General features: G+C 24.8%; 1 long non-coding RNA gene across 1 annotated transcript in view; it reads left to right on the plus strand.

The window, feature by feature from the left end:
- The window catches only part of LOC116186571, a 20897-nt gene extending 11959 nt beyond the window's left edge, over positions 1-8938 (plus strand). The window contains exon 2 of the long non-coding RNA XR_004151589.1: positions 8433-8938. This is a non-coding gene — a long non-coding RNA (uncharacterized LOC116186571). The remainder of the gene's footprint in view (positions 1-8432) is intronic.
- Positions 8939-9741: the final 803 nt, after the last annotated feature.

Consider the following 9741-nt stretch of genomic DNA (forward strand, 5'->3'; position numbering starts at 1 on the left):
AGATAATATATCGAGATAATGAAATATAAATATCGTTGTGAATGAAATAAAATACGAATACATAATATATATATAAATAATATACATAATATATATATATTTATATAATATAATATATATAAACTTTTTTTATAGAAATTATGATTTATTAATATATGACATTGTTAATTAATTAATTTATTGATTAAATGGAGAGGAAAGATTGATGGTTATTAAAAAGACACAAATATATTCTCGGTGTTTACATGATATTTATTTTCATGTTTTATAGGTAATCCTTATAACATTTCTTACATATGGGATATATATTCATGGGCAAGTCAGAGAAATAAAAAAAGAAATTAATCGCCGCCCACTCACGCATTCTTCGAACTCATCTTATAAAATAGCTCTCTCTTTCTCTCTTACACACGTTCTACATTACTTATATCATCTATGCACATACAATATTTATATTTTACATATAAATATTACATGTATATAGATATATAATATTTCTTTCTCTTTCTCTCTCTCTCTTTCATTCCTGTCGCTTATTTTTTCCATTTATATATATATATCTTTTTTTGTAAATTTTCTCCTTATCATACAAACGGGTAATATTAAACTTCCTTATTTAATTATCATCATAATTTTTTATTACTATTGAGAATTATCGATGATCTATTAACAATAGCAATCATGTATACTAATTTCCATACGCCTCGCATGTGCGTGTGTCGTTGTCTCGCTTCTTTCTCCATCAATCTTTATCTCGTTATTCTTTATATGTATATTTTTCTTTCTTCTTTTTCTTTCTTTCTTATTCTTGTCTAACATGTATATTCGAGAAACAAATTGTACAGTTTAAATAATCAGCCATTTTGAAATCGAATTGCCATGTTTCAAGGAAAAATAATCATTTTTCTTCTGAAAAAAAAACGGAGTATCATCTAAGAAGAGAGAAAAAAAGAATAGATCGTCATTCATAACGGAAGTCGACGATCTCGATATATTGATGAAGAATCGTAAGTACTTTCGATCTAATGTTAACTTTAGTCTGTTAATATTAAATCTTGGTTTCCACCATAATCTCATGATTTTAGTTATCAATTCTTGCTTTCTCTCATCCTTTCATTCGTGCATTCTTCATAATCTGAACAGACATCGAATTTTATACCATTAGTTATCTTTGTTTGAAGATTTGAAAAGAAAATTTATATAAATTTCACAATGTTAATGTTCAAATCGATATTATTTTTTAAATGCATTAAAAAATTTTATAAATTTAAAAAATCTATAAAATTATATAATAATTTAGAAAAAATATATTAATAGTTAATAAATTTTAATAATTTTTAATAAAATTTTTTAATTTATAATACATTTAGTTTTTTATATTATAATGATAAAAGTATTGAAATATTTTTATTTAATTTAAATATTGTAATTAATAGTATGTTGAATGATTGATGACTTTATGGAATTTTGTTATCATGAAAATCGTTTATTGAATCGTACAATTGCGATTTTTGAGAAATTTAAATCGGTAGTCAGATTAGATCGCATATTTTACAGCGAAAGAATGAAACATAGAAATGTAACATAGAAATAAATTTTGAAAGAGTGTTCAATCCATTATAATATGTATAATCAAATTCTCTCTCTTTTTAAATAGGTTAAAAAAGATTTCTGTTTCAGATTATGTTGCATGCAATATTGCTATTAAAAATATTATTTGCATTTCTGTTACCTCGGTTACGAGAAAATTTATTAAATCAGGCTTCCATTACGTAAAAATGGAAACGGACCATGAAAAATTGAACATTTACATTGCATACTTTAAAATTTCGAATTATTAATTTTTCCATTTAAATCGGTTATTGAATTCAAATATTTATTTTTATTTTGTTTACACAATCCTTTTTTTATATTTTTCATGTTTTATTTTTTTCCTTGCGCCTTTTTTCTTCTTTATTAATCGATTTATATTGATATCATTATCGTAAAATTCAATTAGGTTTCTTCATTAATTTTTCATTTGTCTCTATTTATATTTAATATTTTTCCTTTTTGATTCTTTTTTTCATTAATTATTAATTAATTTAAAATAAAATCAAATTATGTGTTTTATTATTTTGGAAAGAAAATCCACGTCTATATTCGCATAATAAAACACGCAAACAAAATAAACAATATCAATATCATGTATAAAGAAACTCAATGTTAAAACGAATAACCCATCGAGATCTTTAAATTAAAACAACGTAAAACATCTGATCCGAACTTTTATTCGATCATATGAATAACAAATTTTTGTTTTCTCACGAAATATGAAACAATTTATAGTTTAAAAAATAATATATTGTACATTCCATAAAAACAATCGTTATCGATATTATCGCTTTTGTTTTTTCAAGAAAAAATAAAAAAAGGAAAAAAAAAAGAAAAAACAATTATTATTGCGTATTACATCGAAATCAACAAATTAACGTTCTCAATGGATTGAATCAAACATGATTTTAAACCTATTTACAATAACGATCTGCGTGAAATATATGTATCAAAACGTTTTCCTTTTAAAGAAAAAAAATATATATATATTTCAAAAAAAGTAATGCGAATTATTATGTTAATTAATATTTTTACAAACAACCAGAAATATCGCATTCTTTGGAAACAGCGAGAAATATCGCGTTCTTTAAGGACATTTTTCAAAGAAAGAAAATCGTTCCTATAATATATATGCGAACACGGACAGATTCGATCGATTTTTCACGCGAATCTTCTTTTCCTTGCAATTTTTCATCTTGTTCATACATAGTTAGGCGATGCTCGTTCGAAAGAGCGACAGAACGATGGTTATTCACAGTGGAGCAGCGACCGGAAACGGGCAGAATCGCCGTGTTTCCTCGATCTATCTCCTCGTCGAATGATGCCAGATTGAAAAATGCTTTCTTTCGTACACTCTTTCCCTCATTGTGTAAACATCCGAGAAAAAAATTCTTCTTAATTCTCTTCTTTTATGCTTTTTTTTTTTCATTTTGTTAATCTTCTTCCGAACAATACATTCGAGAAGACTGTATTTTCTTTTTTTTTCGTTCGATCGTTTATTCGCAACGATTTTTCAAGTTGTTGTTAAAACGGCTGATCGCCTGGTAAAAAAAGAAATTGAGGGAAAATCTGGCATCACCGAGGATTCAGCGAAGGAATGAAAACTAAATGATTCGATGCTAATTGTAAGTGGTAAAATGCGCGTTGCATGTCTCTCGTGTCTCGAATCCTTGAAAATTGTTTTTTAAATTCTTTTTTTAGATGCTCTTTCGCCTCGATTATTAATTTTTCTTTTTCTTCGTTTGTAGATAATTTACAATAATAAATTTGATTTGCATTTTTTAATCGAAATTTTAAAAAATAAAAGAAGACAATTACGATACCGATTATCCGAGAATTTTTAAATAATTTCTCTCCTGTTCTCATTGAAATTCTAAATAAAAAGCACGATATCGCGAAACTATCTCAAAATACTTCAAAATATGAAATATATATATATATATATATAAAATGCTTGATAAACTTCAGCAACTTTCTAGATCGAAATTTATTTTTATACAAATAAATGAGACTTTTGTCGATATTTCGATGAAATGCGTGGTATATTTTCTTTTTATTTTCAATATCGAGTATATATACATTTAATCTTGTATTAATTCTCTTTTTTTTCTTTACTTTTATAAATCATGAGGCAAAAAACATATGAATTTCGAGGAATTATGATTCCTCGAAAATGATTTAGACATGAGAGAATCAAGCAACGCTAATTAATCTTATTGAATAAAATCTGCGCAATTATTTAAAACACACAAGGATCGTGGCGCGAGCCGGGATTTCGCGAGTATCTTCTTTGCGATCGACTATTTCGTTAAAATCGAAATTCAACATTGTTCAACATTGAATATATTATTTCTATTGAAAAAACTAGCTTATTATCGTAATTCGAAAGAAAAGCAATAAAATAAACGAAGGATGCGCGTTATTTTCTATCTTCTTTTTTATTTTCCTGTATATAAAATCGGATTATTATTCTTCTTTTGTGCAACAACAAAAATTATATTTTATATTTTTTTATTTTCAAATAATATTGATAAAAAAATATTTTCTAATTAGTGAAAGAACTATTTTTATTCTATTTTTGAATATAATCTCAATTTAAATTTTAATAAATCGATTGCAATAAATATTCTCTATTCATTTTATTTTTAATTAATCTTGAATTTTTTCAATTAAAATTTTTTCAATTAATTTTCATAAGAATTACATTGTATTTTTTATTATTAAATACAATCTGGATTGAAATTTTAGTTAATTAACAGATAAATTATCGTCTGTTCTTTCTCGAATAATTTCAATTTAAATTTCTCAAAGTAGTGCAGTCATGAGAATTATTCTTTGGTCTAATTATGGATTATTGGATTAATTATTAAATTATTTTGATACTAAATAAAAAATAAAAAATAAAAATTTATATAAAATATCAAAATTAAATGCATCCATCTTTATCATGTAAAAAATTCTTAGGCCATCTTTTTGCAAATAAAAATTACAATTTCTACACTTAAATATTTTGTATAAAAGATTCTATTTAATTTTTATTTAATTATATTGAATACATCTAAAAATTTCTAAATAAAATAAAACAAAATTCAAAAGAAATTAAATCATATCTCTGTAGAAAAGATATCTACATATATATTTTTTAAATACATTTAAAAAATTTTACAAGAATGCAAAATTTTAAAAAAATCATGACTTGAATATCATTTGTTAAATCATCAAAGATCAACTCAAATGAACTATTAATTTAGTTCGATCGAGTTTTTCACCGAAATCCCGGTTTCTTCTATTACACAACATCCACTCATCCAAGCATACAAGTTGGAGTATCGACACGAATGTCTTATTTTTGTGTTCAAATCGTCCCTACTTATACTACGGATCACGTATTATTTTTTCTTCGCAAAATTCGTTCGCTTTCATCGAGCTAAATCGTGAATCAATATTACCTCATCGAATTATATCGGTGGTTACAATCTCGTTTTTCCTCGATTGTCTTTCACTGTCATTCTTTTGATTAATTAATCTTTTGCGCTCTCGTTATTATTATTCCTCTCGTATTATCACCTGATTATTTCTTAGATTTTTTTTCATTTATATTTGTTTAATTATTACTTAACACGATCAGGATGGCATTAAATGATTTGATTCTACGAAAATTATCAACCCTTTGATGACATCATAAAGATTTTCAGTTCGATTATTTCTAGAGAATATGTGTATCTATTTATTTTTGTTTTACAATATGAAAAATTTTCATTAACATCGAATACAATGTTAATAGCAATACAATGTTGGTTATCTAGAAATATGTCGATCTTTGACCGAAAGGGTTAATTTTTGAATTTTTTAATATTTTCATTCTATTTAATATACATACACGATTTTCTTTTTCAAAAATGATAAAATAATATTATGATTCCACTATTCTTACCTAAATGGTCACATCCAACAAATATCACATCGTCCTGAAAGTGTTAATCACGTCTACCGACACGAGATAATTCATATCATAAAGATGTATCTTACATCTTTTATTTCATTATTTCATTGTATTATGTATGCTTTCTTCAAGATACACAAGAATTCTAAGGGAGCGCCTGGTATTTTACTGTTTAGTATCAAAAAAAGTACATACAAGGTAGAAGAAAACGTGGCCGTGGAGATATTTTCTTGCGATCAAAATTCGTATGAGAGAGTTCTCAATCTTGATGGCGCTGCGGAGGAGAGCGAGAGATCCTACCGAGCTTTTTAAGCGTCGAAGAAATTAAACGAAAGATTGATTACAAGACTTTAGAATCGATATGCAAATATCGATTATTTTTTGATGATTATTTTTTAATGATTATTCATAATGATTTATTTGTCCGAAATTTAATTTCACGAGCAAATAGTTTCGATATAGAAACAAATTTTATTTTTCATAATTATACATTATTAAACTTAACCTCAAACTGGTGACGTTACTTTCCAATATCGCTAATATCGATTTAAGAATTTTGAAAATTATTTTAATGTTAATATTATTTTAATATTATTCTCATTTTATTATTATTAAATCAATATCCAAATTTTTTATACCACTCAATAATGGTTTAGAATCTGAATTCATTTATTTCTTGAAATTAAAATCTTAATTTTAGATTGTAAATTATAATGTAAATAAAATTTAGACTTGAAAATCTTTTAACGACAAAAAAAATTTTAAGTTTTCATTTTAAATAAAATAATATTTGGCATTATGACATTAAATTACTAGTCCTTTATTGTTTTCAAGTTTACAGCAGTGTATTAAAAAATTTTATCAAACAATAGTTATGTCAGAAAGTTCGTCAAAAATTTATGAAAATATCAATTAGAATAAAAAATAATAAATAAAAATTCAATAAAATGAACATAATTTTTATAGATTTCTTTGTTTAATTCAAAAATTAATACAATAATCACAAAGAATAATTGAATTTAAGAAGAAATATTCACAATCGTACGGCGCTGTTTTGACGTCACCATGTAAGGTTAAGTATCGACGTTTGAAGTCCGATGTTAGTTATTTAATTATAATTTTGCTGAGAAACTTATCTAAACGAAGATTTTAATCGAATATACAATTGACTTAGACTTTGATATTCTTGTTAATATTAATACATTATATTTACAATTTCGTTTAGACAGGTGTGCAGCTATTTCGAAATTTATATTTCATATGAATAGATTATAAACAATATCATATGATTGATCGATTGGTATGCTCTAGATGATCTTTCTACAAAGCTTACTTCTAGTGTTCTAAATTCATGAAAATTTTTAACATGGGATCTCTGTTATTTATATAACTTAACCTAATTAAGAACATCGCGTTTGTACAGCTTATCAAATATATCTGCGATCAGTCTGCTCGATATCAGCTAACACTAGTAATTTGCGCGACTTTTTGAATGAACATTTTTCTTCGATTTTTTTCTTTCTTCTTTTACACAAAAAAATTCGTTTTTCGTTCAATTCTTTTTCTTCGGTTATTTAATTACCACATTAATTATACAATTGGTAATTGAAGACATTAAGACAAAATATTATTTTCTTTTGTTAAAAAGTGATACAAATATATTTTTTTTTTTTATTAAAAATCTATATAAATTTTGAATATTTTAATTTTGATCTTTTGATAAAATTTTTTTATAAATAATTGTAGTATTTGTGAAGTTTAGTAGAAAAGTGGTACAAATGTATTTTTTAAATAAATGATATAAAAATAAATATAAGTGATGCATTATGAATTTTGTGATGAATTTCCAAATTTTTGATGTGGTATTCCTATCAAAATTTAATCTTATTCACAGACTTATTTTACATTAATAGTACTTAATATTAATAATATTTGTATTACATTTGTACTACACTTTTCTTCTAAATTTTTCATTAAATATCATATAATTTTTTTTTAAAAATGGAAAAGGAATTTTAGGAAATTTTAAAATGAACGATAAGTGATTAAATTTAACCTTTTAACGCAAAAATTTATAATTTTTTTTTTATAATAAAAAGCAATTAAAAGTGAACATTTTAAATTTTTGAATAAAAATTAATGGTTAATATAAAAGAACTGTTTGCGAATAATATCACGGATACATGCGTTAAGTGGTTAAAATATAAATTGAAATACTGAATAAAAAATGTGTATGTCATTGATAAAAGCTAGTCTCGAAGATTTTTTCCATCATTCAGTCGCGAAAATTATACACGTTCTATCCATCAACGCGTCTTTTTCTCTCTCTTTTTTCTCGCGATTTAATTAATTACCGTAATAATACCATAATAATACGAATAAAATATCTAAATGATTAAGGCTTGCTCGTGTTTCTTTATAAATCGTTACAATAAATTCAGGCTTGGGTGAGATTCAACGCGTATGCTATAAGATTTTCCACTTACTTACATTACGTTTTTAATCGATTATGATTTCTTGGACGTACACTGGACGAAAGTTGCGATTACATATTTATCTTTTTTTCTTTCAGGAACTAATGAATTTCGCATCTATGCGAGGAAAATGAAAAATAGCTGAGAAATCATTGTTTTTTTTTTTAATGATTTTCGATAGTTTATGAAAAGTTTTTTTTATTATGTTTTAAAAATATGATAATTTGTCTCATTCAAATAAAAAAGAAATATTAAACCATCATGTGCGATTAGCGTTAATTCGCTTGTAATAAGAAACGTGTATATATATATATATATATATATATAAATCATAGTCTTTAATAAACTTTTTATATTAAATTTTCCATTTGAATACTGGTACAACTGATATTCATATCTTTATCTCATGATGGTTTAAAAAGGAAAGAAAGTAACAACGATTATTAATTGTTATATCACTCCTCCTCGCATAAATACGCCACTTCGTTGAAACTTGTAAATTATATCTTAGGATACGCATTTCTCTGTTAATACACGTAGACGTAAAATCCACCCCTTTTTCATGCTATTACACATTTATTAAATTTATATTCTTAATCACAAATATTACGGAATTATTCGTCCTTAAAAATTATTAGATATACTTAAAATTACTTTACTTTCCATTTTAATCAGGATTCAAGTTTCATTTTTGAATATATATCTCGTTATATCTCGACGATTTGTTAAAGAGATGGGAAATTGTCTAATATTCCTCGAAACAGGAACACGTGAATGATCTTTCGATGAACTCTCACCCAATTCAATTTCGACGCCATTTTTCCTTTCGCATTTTCAGCTCGGTCTCTCATTTCGGTCCTCCTCTTCTTTTCATTCGTTCTATCAAAGACCTCCAGAGAATCTAGGACTCGATTTTTGTCCTTTGAATCAAACTAATTGTCGCATTTTCGTATCTTATTAATCAGGACGAGATCATTAATGTTATCTCATTCATTTCGTGTTAAAATTGAACGATTTTATCGCATATACACGCGTGTATCTTATTCCTCGTTGTTTTTATTCTGTACGATTCGAATGATCAAAAGGATCAGTGAATCGATGACGAAAGACAATTTTTTTTCTTTTTTCTTTTTTCTTTTTTTTTTTTTTTTTATAATAAAACCTTAAGGGGTTTTAAGACGATTTTTATAAATCATAAGCAAATAAAAAATGGATGCAAGAAATTTGATTTATAATAACATACTAATTGTTTTGGTTCATTATAATTTTAAATTAATAATTCTTCCAGCGCTGTCGTAATTTCTTTAATTTCTTAAAATTTTTAATTTTTTTTCATTAATATTTATTTATTTTATTATTTTTTTTTCCATTAATTTTTAAGTCCCGATTTTTTGTTTTTTTTCAGTTGAATCAAATTAAATATTTAATTTTTATAAGAATATATTTCCTAATCGTATAAATATCAATTATATGAAAGAATCAAAGAAAAAAGGAGGTGGTGTGAAATTTAAGTAACAAAATACGTAATTATTTAAAAGAAAAAATCAAAGAGAAAAATAAGAATCTTTATCAAAGAATCTATATATATTCATTAATCTTTTAAACGCAATATTTCAATATCTGTACAAATAGATATAAAACACTTGTATCATTATATATACGTTTCTCTAACCTTTTTTTCCATTCTTTCGATCTCATTTTATTTTCCCTCCTTTTTTTTTTTTTTTTTTT

The sequence above is a fragment of the Apis dorsata genome, unplaced genomic scaffold (genome assembly GCF_000469605.1).
Source record: "Apis dorsata unplaced genomic scaffold, Apis dorsata 1.3 scaffold_935, whole genome shotgun sequence".
In the NCBI taxonomy this organism is placed as follows: Eukaryota; Metazoa; Arthropoda; class Insecta; order Hymenoptera; family Apidae; genus Apis; species Apis dorsata.